General features: G+C 43.7%; 1 non-coding gene across 1 annotated transcript; it reads right to left on the bottom strand.

Annotated features, from left to right (window-relative positions):
* Window positions 1–16,944: 16,944 nt before the first annotated feature.
* Window positions 16,945–17,047, bottom strand: LOC128108148 (U6 spliceosomal RNA). Its single transcript, XR_008217353.1, has one exon. It is a non-coding gene; the product is annotated as a U6 spliceosomal RNA (small nuclear RNA).
* Between the last annotated feature and the right edge of the window lie 1,521 nt (window positions 17,048–18,568).

Genomic DNA, 18,568 nt, shown 5'->3' with positions numbered 1-18,568 from the left:
GTAATTTATGCTTTCTTTATATGAGGGCATAAAGCTCTTTTATAAACGTGTTTTCCAGGCCCTGCTGTGAACTGTAGGTGTGAGCTTTTCAGCTGATTTATTAATTTTAGTTTCAATCAACGTGTCACCTGCAGACACAAAAATGTAGGCCTCACCACAGAAAAGACAATTTAAGAAAGAAAAAGAAAGAAAAAAGAAAAGAAAAGGGGGGGGGGACCCACAGGGCTTTAATTCAGGAAACTTTGCCAGGAATTTTTTTTTTTTAAGTTGAACATTGAAATGCCTGTTCCTTGAGATTTAAAACAATTCCCAGCAACGTAATTTCAAAAATTAAAATCAAACATTTTTGTCATACTTCAAAAGTCAGTTTGGGACCCAGGGAAGAGCACCATGAGCGTGCCTCAAATGTCAGTAGGGATACGTTCCCCCCAAAGAAGCGAATGAACAAGTCCCCTGGGCAAAATGTGCAAAAAATTCTCAATTAGTTGTCTTTATTTAGTAAGCACTATGGGGTCCTCAACTGCACTAAAGAATTATGGCAAGAAAGCCGAGCGTCTCGCTTGCTTATTAGCATTCTCAGAGTGCTGCTGATAGCAGACTGTTGCCTCCAAGAGCTGTTGGTGGGACCCCTACACTCCCGGGCTTTGTCCTTTTGTCCTTCCAAGCCAGCAGGAAGTACTGCCCCATGTTCAGGGCATTCTGGGATACCTTCATTCCATTCACAGTTTGCATTACCGACTGAGCCCCAAGTCTTTTGTTATTGGCTATGACCATCACGGTTAGGTTTAAGTGGGGGGAATAAAACCAATCTGTATCAGTCCATTCTAAGTGAAGGTTTAGGAAGTAGCCCCTTCCAAATGAACATCCTTGTTAGGGATGGAGTGGTCTTACATGGCCGAAGCCCCACAGGAAGTCCAGACCCTGGGTTCTAAAAGGGTTGCTGGCATTCTTTTCATCTCCAGACTCCCTTAGAGAGAAGGGAGCTGAAGTAGCAATGGGTTAATGAACATTCTAGAAGGGCTCCTTACAATCTAGTTCTTTTACAGCATTTATTTGACTTCTGCTCTTCCCACCCCACCAAACCCACCTGCCTCTAACCACAGAGAGAGAGAGAGAGAGAGAGAGAGAGAGAGAGAGAGAGAGAGAGAGAGAGAGAGAGAGAGCGCGAGAGCGCAGAGGAGAAAGAATGACGGCAGGTCAGACATGTTTTTTCTAAAGAGGGTATTTGCGGCTTCAGGGAAAACACTATCATTGACTAAATTAACAAGTTGTCTTATCAACTGCCATAAGCTTGGCAGTCTAATTAATTTAGTACTGATCAATAGTCCTGAATGAGGCATTGATTTCTGCCTGCCTGACAGGGCTACAGCTGAAATCACTTTCCTCCTCTGCCAGATACACCGATCCACCCAAAGCTTATGCATTAGCACATTAAGATTTTCTTTCTTTCATCCCATATGGGCGCCTATGTATTTTATGAACCAACTAGAAGCATAAAAATTGGGATGGAAAAAAGAATGACTTTAGGGGAACCGCTTCCACCGCAGCAGGACAAACGGCCCTCTCCCGGCTCTGCTTTTGTAGGCAATGCCCTTTGAGTGAGATAAACAGTGAAAGGAAAAGGAAGAAAGTGAAGTGGCCGGCTTAAGACTGAGGAATGCTTTAACTGCAGAAAGAGGCCGGGAGGGCTTGGCTTCTCCAAAGAGCTAACACCCTTCTGATGCCGATTTGTGGAAATGCTGATGATATTGTATTAAAAGTATTCTGACCCGGAGAAAGAAAAGTGGTCCTGACCAATGGCAGAGGCAGAGGGTTAGCTCCCGATCAGGAGAGCACCAGAAAGACCCACCACTGTTGGGGTTGGTAATCTAGGGGTGGGGGGTAGCGAGGGAGGACGTCCCATGCCCCTCCTCCACACGCAGTGACAAATAGTATTGGGATGTATTGGGGTGAAGAGAGTTTAAGTTTTTGACGTTTTCATTTCTATCTTGACTGATAAGATATTGAGTCTCTTAACACATTTAAAGGGCTGAGGTTTGTATTGTTTTCCCGTGCTCCGATCACACTTCCTTGTGGGTTTTTCTTTCTTTCTTTTTTTTCTCAGGGCCCCTCCCTGTTTGGGTGGTTGTTCCTGTTCATTGTGTAAGCCTTCCCACCTGCCAAGACTCAGCTGAGAATCCTACGATTTCCCCCTTATGCCTGGCCACTGACAATTTTCCCTACCAATGCTTACATAATACTTGAAATAAGTAGTGTGGGGCCTTTAAAATATCTTAAAGGTGATGCCCGAGGTTTCAAATACGTGAAGATGGCTCGTCGATTTCAGAGTGACTTTTTTAAGTTCAGTGCACGTTACCCCTCCACCCCATACACACACAAACGAAGAGAGGAGACTTGAAAGAGTGTTCCCTCTGTTGCAGGGGTGAAGAAACCATCCAAGATGGCCCAAACAACAATACATTCATCTTCCTTTTGTGCATTCATTTAATGTCATTTAGCTTATTAAAATGTGAAACATATTTGTATAATTTTAAACGTCCCACCCTGAATCTCTTTGGGGTCTCCACGAGTTTCAGTCGCACTTTACAAAAGATCTTTATGGAGGCAAGGACTGGACAAACTTGCCTTATATGTGTGGCCCACACCATTAATTGCCCCATCTCCTTTCGTGAGGCCTTATTCCTATGTAAATACCCTTGCATAATGTTACAGGCTATTGTTAGACCAGCGCCAGCCAGTCGCCACTTATATGCATTTTTACTTCAATCCGCTGCTCGGAGAATGAAAAGATGTCTGGACTTAAGCTGTTTACCAACTGGGCCGAAGCTGCCGAGCAGCAAGGCTGCAGAAAGCCGGGGCATCTGCAGGAACAAGCTCTCACAATGTGAGCAGCCATTTTTCGCGGAATTATTAACCCGCCCTGAAACTCTTCTAAGCTATGCCTTTTTTAAAGAACAAATGTGCTGAATCAAACATGAATGAGCCAGAACTATGAAGAGAGAAATCCTCTAAAGCACTATTGAACACAACATAGGTTTGTGGTCATGTTGTCTCAGTTGCCTGCTCCCAACACCATCAAGGATGATAATGCTGGCTCAGTCGTGGCTATTGCCTGCTAATTAAACAATAGTGCAGTACAGTAAAAACAGCCAGGCAAGCATCATGCACCCAGAGTCAGAAAAACAGTGTGGAGAGATGAAAGGCTGAGTTAATCGCTCGCCACTAGGACCCGACGTGGGTTTGGTCACTAAAACACAGCGATCTTTAAGAGTAGAACATGGAAAAAAGCCTCCCGGGTCCACTCTCTCTACTGTCAGGCTCTGTGCCCTGTGTGGCCTCACAGTGCTTATTCTGGGGGGAAAAAGTCATTTTTACTTTCTAATTGTAGAGCTGCCCTGGAAAAACACACCATGAAAACAAGGGTTCAAAATTCTACCTAAAGGAGCTAGCTAGCTAATAGAGTGTGCAGCAGGCGAAGGGTGCCTGCTTATGGGGTGGTACCACAGTCCCAGTGATTTCAGCCTACAGAAACTCTCCACCATTTGCAGGCGTGTTAGAACCCAATGTGTGCTTAATAGGTGCACACGTATGACAGAGGGAGCATCTCCGCATACTCAGTGCCACAAGAAAGATGGACACCCCCTCCCGGGTTGGGGAAGCAGTCCGAGTTAATTACCATCACAATGTGATCGAGTACCCCAGTCACCGCTGAAAACCGCTTCTATTAAAGCTGCAGCACCTCAACTTTGCCTCTGCAGGTCAGCTGCGGCTCTGATAACCTTTCCTGAAGACAAATGCATGTAACGTTGCCCCATCTAATTAAAAACTCAGAGAGGCGTAGGAAAATACCGGCACACAGAATCCACGCCAACGAGCTGCCTTTGGCTGGTGGCAGCTTCCATATGCGGCTGTTGTTTACTCTGGAAGGAAACTGAGTCACTTAACATTTCAATAGGTTAATCAATTGGCAATTAAATGGAGAAATTGGTTAACTCTGAAAACAATTAACATGACACTCCATTAAGTACACTTTCTAATTGCTGCAGCTGTGAGTGGAAATTAACATGCCTGTTAAGGCATCTGACTGGGGTGGCACTGTGTGTGTGTGTGTGTGTGTGTGTGTGTGTGTGTGTGTGTGTGTGTATGTGTGTGTTGTGTGTGTGTTGTGTGTTGTGTGGGGTGTGGGGGGGTGTGGGGTGTGGGGTGTGTGTGTGGTATGTGTGTGGTGTGGGGGTGTGGTGTGTGTGTGCATGGTGTGTGTATATAGGGATGTGTGTATGTGCATGTGTGTGGTGTGCATGTATGTGTGATGTGTGTGTGGGGTGTGGGATATGTGTGTGGTGTGTGTAGTGTGTGTATGTTCATGTATGAGTGTCTGTGTGGTTTGGGTGTGTGTGTTGTATTTGTGGTGTGTGTGTATGTGCATGTGTGTGTGGTGTGTGTAGTGTATGTGTATGTGAAAGTGTATGTGTGGTGTGTATGTTCATATGTGGTTCGTGTTTGTGTGTATGGTGTGTGTTTGTGTGGTATGTGTATGTGTCATGTGTGGTGTGTGTGGTGTGTGTATCGTGTATGTGAATGTGTGTGTGTGTGTCGTGTGTATGTTTATATTCACGTGTGTGTGTGGTGTGTGTATGTTTGAGAAAGCAAATTAACTGAGAAGTTGGGTTTTATTGTGTCATCAACAGCAGTTTTAGCAGAAGGGAGTGGTGTGTAATTTTTTCATTCTTTTCAGAGTTCACTTAAATTGAAATACTTAATTTGCAATAATTAATTACAATAACCTGAACCCCTCCCATCAAATTACAGGTTGGTGAACAAAATGAGAAATCTCTCCTTTTGCCCATTTTGTGGACAGAATTACTTTGCAGGATCAGGTAAATTCCAAGATTTCCTCTCTAATTCAGCAATGCAACCCTCATATCTTAAAGTTAGAATTTCCCCTCCTCCTGCTCCCCTCAACCCACCCCCATCCCCTCCTCTGACAAGGCAAGGTCTCCCATGGGGAGTCAGCAGAGTCTGGTCCATTCAGTTGAGGTAGGTTCAAGCCCCTCCAAAGTGAGAGTTGTTTTGCTGAACAGTCTTTATGAATGGTTGTATCCCGACCTCAGTGTTTGCTAGTCAACTCTTCAGTTGAAGGGTCTCAGATCTGAGATGTTATAGAATGACATACATACATGATTGCTACAGAGAACAAGAGGAGATGAATGCTAATTTGTAAGTAATATTTCTAAAAGGTGTCAAAACCAGAGGTACCGTGTCACATTTATGTATGTGTGTGTGTTTGAATGTGCCATGGCACACATGTGGAAGTCAGAGGACAAGTGCTTTCAGGAGGGAATTCTCTCCTTTCACCATGTGGATTCTGGGAACTTTGAATATCCAGCTCAGCAACAAGTGTCTTTACCACTATGTTGGATGTATGTCAACTTGTATGTATGTATGTATGTATATATATATATATATATATATATATATATATATATGTGTGTGTGTGTGTGTGTGTGTGTGTGTGTGTGTGTGTGTGTGTGTCAACTCAGCACAGGCTAGAGTGAGTCATCTGAGAGGAGGGAACCTTAATTAAGAAACTTAAGCTGTAGGCAAGCCTGCAGGGCATTTTCTTCATTAGTGATTGATGGGGGAGGGCCCAGCCCATCCATTGTGGGTGGTGCCATCCCTGGGCTGGTGGTCCTGGGTTCTATAAGAACGCAGGCTGAGCAAGCCAAGAGGAACAAGCCAGTAAGCAGCACCCCACCATGGCCTCTGAGTCAGCTCTTGCCTCCAGGTTCCTGCCCTGTTTGAGTTCCTGTTCTGACTTCCTTCAGTAATAAATTGTGATATGGAAGTGTAAGCCAAATAAACCCTTTCCTACTAACTTGCTTGTGGTCATGGTGTTTCGTCAGAGCAATAGTAACCCTAACTAGGACATCCACTTACCATTTCACTGGCTCCAAATACGCATAATTAAATGACTATCTTTGAGAGCTCATAAACAGACTTAACATATAAAGGACCTCCATTCCATGCTTGGTAACTTTAATATCCATGGATATACCAAGGTGAGTAAGACAGATTCCATTTTAAGGGAATAATGGTCCATCAGTGGAAAAATTTCAGTTAGGTGGCCTTTAATCCCAGTGCCCCAGAGACAGGCAGAAGGGTTTCTGTGAGTGTGAAGCCTGTTGTATAGAGAGAATTCAGGCCAACCCAAACTTTATAGTGAAATTCTGTCTTAAATGCTAACGAATGCTTGTCATATGCCAGGTACCACTATTTGAAGTCCCCAAAACAGAAAAGGCACACACACACACACACACACACACACACACACACACTCACACACACAACTGAATGAACGAAACTTGTGCACTAGGGATGTATATGAGCTTTCAAAATACCAGTGGTTGCTAAAGACGCAGAAGCAAGATTACTGGTGTGGAATATATTGAAACCCAAGGATGCCCCAATTTGGGTAACACTGGCGCAGACATTGGGGCCTGAGTGTAAGAGTAGAAGGAAAGGAGGGAAGGAGGAGAGCGTGACCTTAGAGTCAAGGGGAGAGTCAAGGAATGCCCTAGACTCCAGAAGTCTAGTGGGATGGGGCCCTGTGTACCACTGGGGCCCTGTGTACCATAGCGGTTGTTTGTTGGGTGTGATGAAGGCTCCCTTGAGTCAATACCCAGTTCTTGTGGGTGCGGAGTTGATGGGACCAGGAGAGGTCCTCACTGACATCCTATGTGAGAGGCTTGGTAGACTTAAAGGCAGCAGCCTTCCAGAGGGTAGTCATGCTGTTTGGTTGATTCAGAGGAAGGTGGGGAGGTTTGGTGGTGGTGGTGGTGGTGTGGTGTGTGTGTGTGTCTGCTTCCCGGAGTTCTAGAAGAGGGACTTGACTAAGATGGATGAAAAGGATTATCACTGGAAGGCTAGTTGGAATTAGAAACAATATCCTGTAGCCTCTCATCTGCCTTGCAGCGGGGCCTTCCTCGAAGGGCAACTCCTTCATTTATACGGTTTTATTCATTCACTCAACACACACTAATGGATGTTGGCCATGATCTGGGCACTATTCTCCAGGATTTTGAGTTGTTAGAGAGTATTAATTGTTAACACACAGTGGGAAATAAGATAGACAAGGGTCCGGCTCACGAGAAATACAGAGGTCCTGGGAGGGAAGAATCTTACTTTAGACACAGTTTCATCAGAAGGTAACATTTGAGTTTGTTTTTTTTTTTTTTTTTTCACTGTAAGGATGGGGAAGACACAGCCATGAAACATGAAAGATCCTATAGAAGAACATTCTAGAAGTTAGGGTTCCTTGTAGCTGAAGAACATCTATGCATATAACCTATTCCCTACTGCAGGAATCACCACTTAAAAACCCGTGTAAAATGGATTATGTACTACCTTGAATTCCTTTATGCAGGGTGGTCTCACTAATCATCGGGAAAGCTCCCTGAAGGCAGGGCCAGTCACCTGTGTCTGTGCTGGCTAGTTAGCCTTTAGGACAGTGCTGGCTACCTGGCCTTAACCGGCTTACAAAAGAACTTTTACGAGCTATAAATGAGGATTTGCAACCTTTTCTTAGTTTGCTCTGGGGTTCTCTTGAGTGGTCTTTGATGAAGAAATCCATACTCATGCCATACGGTCATAGTCCTAGATTTTTATCTGGATATGAATTGGCCAGGGGAAAAGTTCCCATCTATCTAAGAGTTGCATGTGTCCACATGACTGGATTGTAGGCTATGGGATGTCAAAGGGATGACATGTGCAACTTCCAAGGAGGGAAGTTAAAAGAAGGTGCTTCTTTTCCTCCATCATTTCTACACTCTTTTCTTGGTCCCGTGGCTTAGAAGGTGTGTGTGATGCCCTTTTGGACCACACAGACAGAAGTGACATTTGGGAGTTAGCAGAGCAGAAAGACTGAGAGACTTACACCTTGACTTCTACATTTTTTTTCTTTTTCTTTTTCGGTTGTTTGAGATAGGGTCTCTCTGTGTCGCCCTGGCTGTCCTAGAACTCACTCTGTAGACCAGGCTGGCTTTAAACTCAGAAATCCCCCTGCCTCTGCCTCCCAGGTGTTGGGATTAAAGGTGTGCGCCATCACCACCCGTGAAGAGCTAGATTTGGATGTCTTGTATAAAGTGTGCATGTGTGATGCCACACAGATGAGTCATCCTTACAATCGCATCCTACTCTGTCCTAGCTTAGAGCTAAATGCATGCATAGCTAATGATAGACATATGCCTGCTTATTTTTGTGTAAGAATTGGCTCTTGGGTTAGTAGAGGGCTGGTCTGGCCTCAGGCTTAATTCCTAGCATTGAGTACATTGGATGTAGTGGCAGAACACAGAACTCTGGAGGCAGAGGCAGGACCAGAAATTCAAGGTCATTCCCAGCAATAGCAAATTCAAGGCTAGCCTGGACTACAGACCTTGTCTGACTAATACACAAACAAATCTGCCTGCCTCTGTCTCCCAAGTGCTGGGATTAAAGGCACATGCCACCACCACCAGCTAAGTTTTATTTTTCTTTAATTTTTATGTGTATGCGTGTTTTGCCTGTGTGTTTTTTTTTTCTGTGTGCCATGTGTGAAATGCCCTCGAAGTCCAGAAGAAGGTGTTGGATCCATTGGGACTAGAGTTACAGATAGTTGTGAGCCTCCATGTAGATGCTGAGAATCAAACCTAGGTCCTCCAGAATAGCAGCCAGGGCTCTTAACCTCCTAGGCATCTCTCCAGCCCCCAATTGCTTTTTTACTTATTTTTGGGTATACGTGTGTGCATGCACACACACACACACACACACACACCCCATGGTGCACATGTGGAGGTCAGAAGACACTTTGTGGGAGCTGGTCTTTTCTTCTTCCATCATGTGGGTCCTGGAGATTGAATTCGGGTCATCAGGTTTGGCTGCATGGGCCTTTACCTACTGAGCCTTCTCACTGGTCCCACTTCTTAAAAATGATACTCAAGCCAGTAACTCAAACAGCAATGAAAAAACAAACAAACAAACAAAAAAGCAGAATGGGCTGGAAAGATGGCTCAGCAGTTAGGAGTGTGCACTACTCTTCCAGAGGATCAAAGTTGGGTTCCTAGAACCTAGTTGGGTGGCTCACAATTGCCTGTCACTCCAGAGATGCCTCTGGATTCCACGAACAGCTGCAATCATGTGCACAAAATACACATGTACATAACACAAATTAATAAAAAGTAAATCTTAAGAACCAAACATTCTGCCTGGTGGCAGCGGTGCACGCCTTTAATCCCAGCTCTTGAGAGGCAGACGCAGGCAGATCTCTGAGTTCAAAGCCAGTCTGGTCTACAGAGCCAGTTCCAGGACAGCAAGGCTAGACAGAGAAACCCCATCTTGAAAAACCAAACCAAATCAAAACAAAAAAACCCAACAAAAACAAACAAACAAAAAACCAAAACCAACCAAACAAATTTAAAAAACCCAAACATTTTAACATAGTATAATCCAAAGTGCTGGGAAATTACAGGAGGAAAAAAGTCATTGTTTTCAATAAATGAAATAAATATGTATGTATGCATACGTGTATGTATGCATGTATGTATGTATGTATGCATGTATGTATGCATACGTGTATGTATGCATGTATGTCTCCTTCTGCTTCAGCCTCCCTAGTGCTGGGATTACAGGTATGTGTTACCTTGCTTTCACAAACCATTATGCTTCCATAAAAGCAGAAAACTTTGTGCACTAGAAACGGCACAATTCCTAACATGTCCACATCTGGAATCTGAATTGAAGTGTATGAGGTCGCACTGCATGGTGCAAAGTATGTATGTTGTGTGTTCAGAGTCCAGGCCGAAGTGAAGTCACGTGATGCGGTGAGGGTGAGTCCTGCAGAAAACACCACGGACTCAGCCTCAGCGCACACTTGACCTTGAATGAATTGCTGGTCATTGCACATTCAGAAGCCAAGTCTTTGGGTGACGGTCCACCTGCAGTTTCCGTGTTGAGATCCACAGCCTAAGGAACCGTGTGATCACGAGCACTCAACTCCTGTTCATTTTCACATACAGTAAACTTGCAAAAGCCAGGCTTTCAATCTAGATGTTTCTCATGACGTCTAGTCATTCTTTAACACTCACTGCTGAAGTCGCTCCCTTGAAACGTCTAGGCAAAGGTGCATGTTGCTTCTTCCTCCTTCCTGCTCCCAACCCACCATTTGTACTTTTAAGTACAAACCAAGCTTTCTAGCCTACCATTGTACTTCTGTATTTACTCAGTGCACTCCTAAGATGATACTTACCACATTTTCCCCCCCGGGTGTTTGTTTTCCCCCATTAGATGGTGAACTCTGGGGAGAAGTCACTCATCTTTAGTTTCCTCAGGGACTGCACTGAGAATGCTCCTTAGCTATGTAACTCAATCTTTAACAGATGAATGAGTCTATATAATATATTATGGAGACGCTGATGATGGAGTCGCTCTCTAGACGCTTCACACTGAATAAAACATTAGAAGCGACACATTAACATAGCAAACAGGAGTCTGTGACATTTGAGAAATGGCCCCAGACGGTGCCCCTACTCAGAGGAGGCTCACTGGAATCTGAGATGTTATGTTTATTTGGCCACCACCTCTACTTGTGTTGTGGGCCGTTGAGTGCTTTGTAGGCGATTAAATCCAGTGGGGAGACTTTGCTTCAGCTAAGGTTTTATTAGCTTAATTATTCATTGATTAATCCAACAGGATTTATTAAATTAATATTAAATCCAACAATTTATTAAACGCAGTACCCACCACGTTGCTGAGCATTGCTCTTGTGCTGCAGACACAACGACCAGATTACAATATCAACCGCAGAAGGGGTTGTGGAGAACCTTTTATGACACTGGCTCCACATGACTCCTCAGAGTTCCTGGGTTCCACCTGGACTGGTCAAGATTCTCTAGATAACAGGGCCACATAGGATCAATGGGACCTGGCTTTCCATCTTGAATATTTTGGTTGTTTTTGCTTTTTTCAGGGGCCTGCCACCCAGTTCCCAAATAAATTGGACACGGAGGCTTATTCTTAATTATAAATGCTTGGCATTAGCTTGTTGCTAGCCAGCTTTTCTTAACTTTAAATTATCCCGTCTATCTTTGGCCTCAGGGATTTTATCTTTCTCTACTCTTGTATAGCTTTTCTTTCCTTCTTACTCCATGTCTGGCTGGGTGGCTGGGTGGCTGGGTGGCTGGGTGGCTGGGTGGCTGGGTGGCTGGGTGGCTGGGTGGCTGGGTGGCTGGGTGGCTGGGTGGCTGGGTGGCTGGGTGGCTGGCCCCTGAAGTCCTCCTCCTTCCTTTCTCATTCCTTGTTCTCTTCTTTTTTTTTTTTCTCCCAGATTTCTCCTTCTATTTATTCTCTCTGCCTGCCAACCTTGCCTATCCTTTCTCCTGCTTCGCTATTGGCCATTCAACTCTTCATTATACCAATCAGATATTTTAGACAGGCATGGCAACACAACTTCACAGAGTTAAACAAATGCAACATAAACAAAAGTAACATACCTTAAAATGATATTCTACAACAGAATCTGTTTTTAAAGTTTAAATTTTATTGATTAATTGTGTGTGTGGTGTGTGTGTGTGTGTGTGTGTGTGTGTGTGTGTGTGTGTGTGTAAGAACAGATGCTCAAGGGCATGGCACATGTGTGGAAATCAGAGGATAACTTTCTGAACTTGGTTCTTTCCTTCCACAATGCATTCTGGGACTTAATTCAGATCATCAGACTGTCACGGCAAACACTTTCTCCCACTAAGCTATCTTGCCAGTCCAATCTAAATTTATATAGGGAATTAGCTCACACAATTATGGAGACTGGGAAAACCTAAGGTTTGTATTTAACAAGCTGGAAACCAAGGAGAGCCGGTATCCAACCTGTAGTCATTGACTGGCAGTGGCTGCCTAGTGGGGCTTTGAGAGATGTTCCAGGTCCAAACAGTAGTGGATGACTTAACTCCAGGAAGTCCGACTGGAGACCACAGCTTTCGCCTCTGTTACGTTTTAGTTAGTGAAAAACTGAGAAGCAAGGACTGGTATTTGCTATGTACTTCCTGTGGGAACAAGCAATAACCCAAGGGATGTTATGCTCATCCCTGGGTACATATGGGGGTCTGAGACATGATCGCCAAAGGGTGTGTGCCATCAAATGGGTCTCCTAGCTGTCCTTTCCTCTCCTCACCCTGCAATGTACCATGATGTAGCTATGATTTCATTTTTGTTTTTTCTGCCTCCTCCTCCTCCTCCCTAGTTTCCAATTTATGGCTTTAAAGTAGACACAGATGAACATTCTCTCTCTCTCTCTCTCTCTCTCTCTCTCTCTCTCTCTCTCTCTCTCTCTCTGTGTGTGTGTGTGTGTGTGTGTGTGTGTGTACATGCACGCACAGGGAGACCAGAAGTCCACCTTGGATGTCGTTACTCAGGAGCGAATCCATCTTGTTTTTTAAGACAGGGTCTCTCTCACTAAGACCTAGGGATTACTGATAAGGTTTGCCTGGCTAGCCAGTGAACTCCAGGGATCTGCCTGTCTGTCTCTACCTTCCCAGAACTGGTACTTGAAGCTCATGCTACCATGCCTGGCTTTTTATATGGGTGCAGAGGGTTGAACTCACATTCTCATGCTTATGTGGCAAGCATTTTACTAACAGACCATCTCCATAGCCCTCAAGAAACTGCAGTCTGAGTCACATGCCTTTAATCCCAGTCTGGTCTACAGAGCTAGTTCCAGGACAGCCAGGGCTACACAGAGAAACCGTCTCAAAAACAGACAAACAAACAAAAAATTGTCCGTGCTGAAACAATTGTATTTAGTAGTTGTCAACAATTAATTCTACTGTAATAGTTACCGGCTATTTCTTAGTAGTTATTAAACTATTACCAATAGAGAATTTCATGTACTTTTTAAATTTGAGGAGGTAGTGCCCAGTCATTGACTTTGCAAGGACCTAATGTCACCAAAGTTTTCTCTGGTGAGTTTGAAAAGATTGCACCTTAGTTCAGGAGGTTCCATTGTTTGTGTTTGTCTTAGATGCTGGAATCACGAGATCGCTTAGACCCTAATCTTCCTCTTACATATTTAGTCTTGTGACCGAATGGCAGGCGACTCCAAGGTGCTCTCTTGCTGATGAGTTAAACAGTATTATAAACATTCTGATAATTATAACCTATGGGTGAAGTAACAAAACTCATTATGGTTTCTGAATATGGTAGCACAACTCTGTCTTCCCAGCCCTCATGAAGGAGAAGCAAGGCCACTCTGGTCTCAGGTTAGCTAGGACTGTGTAGTGAGACCTCATCATAAACAATCTGAGGCTGATAAGATCCAGGCACTACACAGTCAGTCTCAGGGGTGACGTAGCATCAGGAAGGGAAATCATGAAGGCGCTTTGTGGTAGTGGCAGTGCAAGGAGTGTTAATCAAAGCGGACACAGACTTCACAGGGATGACATTTTGTATATAGTGGTGAGAGATGAATGATGAGTAAGCCATCTTTCTTTTCAGGGAAATAAACGGAAAGACATTTTCTACTCGTAGAAGGAAAATAAGAAAGAGGGTCACAGTTTTGTTTTTGCAGTGCTGAGGATGGAACCTGGGGCCTTGGGCATAATTGTTCTAACCACTGAACCACAGCCCCCGTAGAGATTGTCACTTTGTGTCTTGGTGAGCAGGTAGTGTGGCATGCTGATGAAGTGAAGAATGATTAGACGTGCAGAAAATTCTCTCTGCCTCTCCTTCTCCTTCCCTCCCTCCCCTCCTTTCTTCCTTCCTGAAGCAGGATTTTGCTATGTATCTTAGGCTGGTCAAGAACTTAAAATTCTCCTGCCTCAGCCTCCTGAGCACTGGGATTACAGGTGTGCACCATGCACTAAGAAACTTTTCATAAATCTCTGGTAGTTAATAAGGTACTGATCAATTTGGCATGAAGATTAATCCTAGACTCACCATAGCATACGCTGACCTGCACTCACCCCTGCTCCCTCCTCATGCAGAAATCTCTCTTTCTCTTGTGAACATGTCTAATGCTTCTTTTCTGTGCCTGGGACTGTGCATGCATTCGTGTGTGTGTGTGTGTGTGTGTGTGTGTGTGTGTGTGTGTGTGTGTGTGTGTTATACTCATGCTGTGTGTACTGGTGTGTCCCCTTTGTGAGTATGTGCTGAGGCCAGAGAAGGATGGCCAGTGTCCTGCTCTATCACATGCCACCTTATTCCTTTGAGACAGGCTTTCTTGGTGAACCTGGAGTCTAGTGTCTGCTTCCTGGGATCCTGGATTGCAGGGATTGATCACGAAGCCTGGCTATACTTTTGCTTCTTGTATGAAATGTAATGAGAGCTCTTTCAAGTGAAAAATCTGGTAAGACTTGGTTGTGAGGCAGCACCCCTCTCACAAAGGACAGGCCTCCTTTTGGGGACAGTATCCTAGGTGCCCAGGTCTCGAAGGAAAACTTTTTCATACACAAAGTTGGATCAATATGACAGATGTCAGCTCTATGTGGGGATTCTGCATGAGTACTGAGCTGTGTGGCAGTTCACTAATGCCCAGGGGAACCTACAGGAGCAGTAAGCAAACACTTAACCTCTGAGCCATCTCTCCAGTCACCGTTCTTGGTTTCATTTTTTTTTTTGACATTTCTGAGACAGGGTCTCTTATCATGCAGGCTGGCCTCGAACTTGCCATGTGACTGAGGATGACCTTGGACAACTTCTTCCTTCCTTCTTTCCTTCCTTCCTTCCTTCCTTCCTTCCTTCCTTCCTTCCTTCCCTCCCTCCTTCCTTCCTTCCTCCCTTCCTTCCTTCCTTCCTTCCTTTCTTTCTTTGAAACAGAGTTTCTCTGTGTGTAGCCCTGGCTGTCCTGGAATTCACTGTATAGACCAGGCTGGCCTCGAACTCACAGAGATCCACCTGCCTCTGCCTCCCGAGCACTGGGAATAAAGGTGTGTGCCACCATCACCTGGCTGATCTTAAACTTCTGAGTCTCCTACCTCCACCTCCAGAGTACTGGGATTGTAAGTGTGTGCTCACGCCCGATTCTATGTGGTGCAGGGAATTGAACCTAGACCTTCATGAGTCCCACTCAAGTGCTCTATCAACTGAGCTACATTCCCAGCCCTCTTAATGCATGTTTAGAGAAAAGGGATAAACTATTGAAATTACATATCTGTCTCCTGCCACAATCAACAATAATATTACAGTGTGCTATTTTGAGCTGGAGGTGTAACTTGTACAAATTTATCAATGACTTGGTCGAAAATGGATCTTCACACACTCATATTTGATAGATAATATAATTACATCTGTTAATCTATTTTTCCTTTTGTTGATAAAGAACTCTTAATTTAAAAAAATTCCTGTTACATGGAATATACAATAATAGAAAAAGTCTTCAATATAAGTTTGACAGAAAGTCTTAAAAACCCATCCCATTTTACAAGAAATTCTGTCTTTTTCCCTTCAGAATTGAGACTAAGAACTTTCAAATGTTTCTGCATTGAAAACAATTTTGTGATCTATACAAATTCTGAGTAAATAAAGATGCACTTGGTGAATTGAAGGCCCTCGAACTCCATTTCCTTGTCTTTATAATCCTGTGTTGGCACTGCTTATTTGGAATATATTGTCTACGGACAAAAATACATAAAATCACTGAAATGAGGTGAACCACACCCCAAGCAAAATCAATGGTTCACGATTACGAGTTGTCAAATTAAACTTGTGTAGGGAGCACATGTGCACCAGGGACAGTGTATCTGACTGCTTTCAGAGTCATCCTGCATAGAGGATGACTATGTGTCTCTGTGTCTCGGCAGCCACTCCCAAATAACCACACAGTGACTTAATAATAATTATACATGCTCCGCCAATAGCTCAGGCTTGTTATTAGCTAACTCTTTCATTTTAAATTAATCCATATTTCTTATCTACCCTCTACCATGTGACTGTACCTTCTTTCAACACAGCACGTTCATCTTGCTTCTCCCTGAGTCTGTTGGCAACTCCCCAGACTCCACCCTCTTTCTTCCCAGCATTCTCTCTGCCCTGAAAAGCCTGTCTAGCTATTGGCCAAGCAGCTATTTATTAATAACGAGAGAAACACATAGTTACAGTGTACAAAGATTGTTCCACAGCAGGATACAATATTTATGAGAACTAAAAATAATGACTAGGCCTGAAGAGATGGCTCAGTGGTTACGAGCATCTGCTGGCTGGATGTAGTGGCCCACATCTCTGATCCTGAGAAAGACCAGCCTGGTCTGCAAAGAGCAATCCAGGACAGCCAGGGCTACACAGAGAAACTGTCTTGAGTAAACAACAAAACCCAAAACAACAACAAAAATTCAACACAAGTATACGATTAAGTGTTTTTCTTTCCATGTCAGGACTCTAGTTATTTTTGCATGCCTTCTTTCTAACTGGATCTTTCATGGAAAGACTAGACATTTTCCTAGACCTGTCTATTGTCTAAACTGCCTGTGGTGGACTCAAGTAGTTAAACAAACCAGCCCATCTTATCAGCTTTGGGGGTGTCATACACAGCTACAACTGCAGTAGTAGAACCCAAACAAAACTTAGATGTGGAGGTACAGTTTATAAAATATGTTCAATGTGTTTAAAATCAAGATCACTTGAATAGAAAAGGAAGGCAAGCCTGACAACATAGATGAACCTTTCTGACCGATAGGTGAAATAAGTCAGGACAAAAGCTCCCTCCTCCTTCTCTTTTGTATAGAATGCTATAGATGGCGGCACACATCTATAATTCTAGCACGTGGGGGATAGAAGCATAATGAGGAGCTTTGGCTGCATAATTAATTTGGGCCAAAATAGGCTGCATGAGACCCTGTCTTCACACACACACACACACACACACACACACACGCACACACACACGAACACAGAGAGCCCAAAGCAGTAAAATAAATAAACAAAATTGATAATAACATGGAACATTTGCTCAATTTGCATGTCATTCATAAGCAGGGGCCATGTTAATTTTACCTATGTAGTTCTAATTTTAGCACACTTGCTGTCGAAGCAAGTTGTATGATTCTTCTTACACAGGGCATTTCTGTAAGCGGAGTGGACCCTATGTCAAATATACATATATATATTACATTTCTTTCCTGCAATGAGACGTAACGTGTGCTAGGCCCGGCTGGTGGCCCAGGACTGCAGGCTCAAGCTTTCCTCGGGCAGAGATGGAGAAATTGAAAGCCCAAGTTCTCCCTGGGCTGGAAGGTGAGTTCTGAGGCTAGTCTAGAGAACTTAGAGACAATCTGTCTCCAAATAAAAAGGGGAAAAGAGAAAGAGACGGCTGGAGATATAACTAAGTGGCAGTATGCTTGCCAGCATGCAGCAGATCACAAAAAAAAATTATAAAATAAAGTAGGAACTAATGGTAGCAGCAATTGTGTTTTCACATGAGAAGGAGACAATGGCAGGTTTTTTGTTTTTGTTTTTTTGTTTTTTGAGACAGGGTTTTTCTGTGTAGCTTTGCACCTTTCCTGGATCTCGCTCTGTAGACCAAGCTGGCCTCGAACTCACAAAGATCCGCCTGCCTCTGCCTCCCGAGTGCTGGGATTAAAGGCGTGCGCCGCCACCACCGCCCGGCAGACAATGACAGGTTTTTAACTCACTATAATTTAAAGTAACCGGAAGTTTTACATATGAAAACCTTGTTCATCCTGAAATAAATACGTTTATTTTAAGTAGTAATTAACATTTTGGCCCCAAGTTCATTTTATAAAAGGAAAATTGGTCAGGACACTTAAGAGAGAGATCACGTTTGATTGTGAAGTAAATACGATAAATCATAAGGTATAACTCATATTTTAAAATCCGTCATTTAGTAGACACAGGAGCCTTTTTACTGCCGTTAGATGGCAGCTATATTATTTTGATTTGAGAAGATCTTCTTTAAAAAATATAAAACAACAGCTTAAAGTGCTCATTTTGGTTTCTTGGAAAAAAGAAGAGTAGAAATACCAACAAGAAAACCTCTTTAAGGTGAGAGGTGTTGAACAACACCAGTGCAACATTTGTCGATGAAACCAGAAAAGCAAATTGCATTAAGACACTTGTGTTTCCAGACTGCTCTCTTGACCTAGAATTCAGCACATAAAAGGGATTCCCAGTGTCAGTGCTGAGGCAGGGAACTGATGGCTGCTCGACATCCTACCCAGTGCTCCACTCCCACAAGAGATAAGATGAAGTCACAGCCACTGGGCTGCGAGGTGCTCTCAGCCATGCTGTTACCCTGAGAAACCCAGAGGGTTGGCGGAAATTAGCCTATAATGAGCAATCCATCTGGCTGCACCTAAAAATGGAACGGAAATTCCACCCTTGACTTTTCCACCGTCGTAAATTAAAGCCTAATGTATAGTTCTAATTGCTAACATTTTCTCTCTAATTATGGTTCAGTTTGGCTAGGATTTCCGACAATCCCCCTGTTCCCCTAAAGCAAACACCAGAGAGTGTTCTAACCCCACTGGTACCATTTATTAATAGCCCCCTTGACAGATGAAAAAAAATCATTATTCTATATTAAACAGGAAAAGAT

The sequence above is a fragment of the Peromyscus californicus genome, unplaced genomic scaffold, assembly GCF_007827085.1.
Source record: "Peromyscus californicus insignis strain IS unplaced genomic scaffold, ASM782708v3 Scaffold_12__1_contigs__length_115047231, whole genome shotgun sequence".
Lineage (NCBI taxonomy): Eukaryota > Metazoa > Chordata > Mammalia > Rodentia > Cricetidae > Peromyscus > Peromyscus californicus.
Note: the sequence above shows the minus strand (reverse complement) of the source record. Positions and strands in the feature narration are given on the sequence as shown.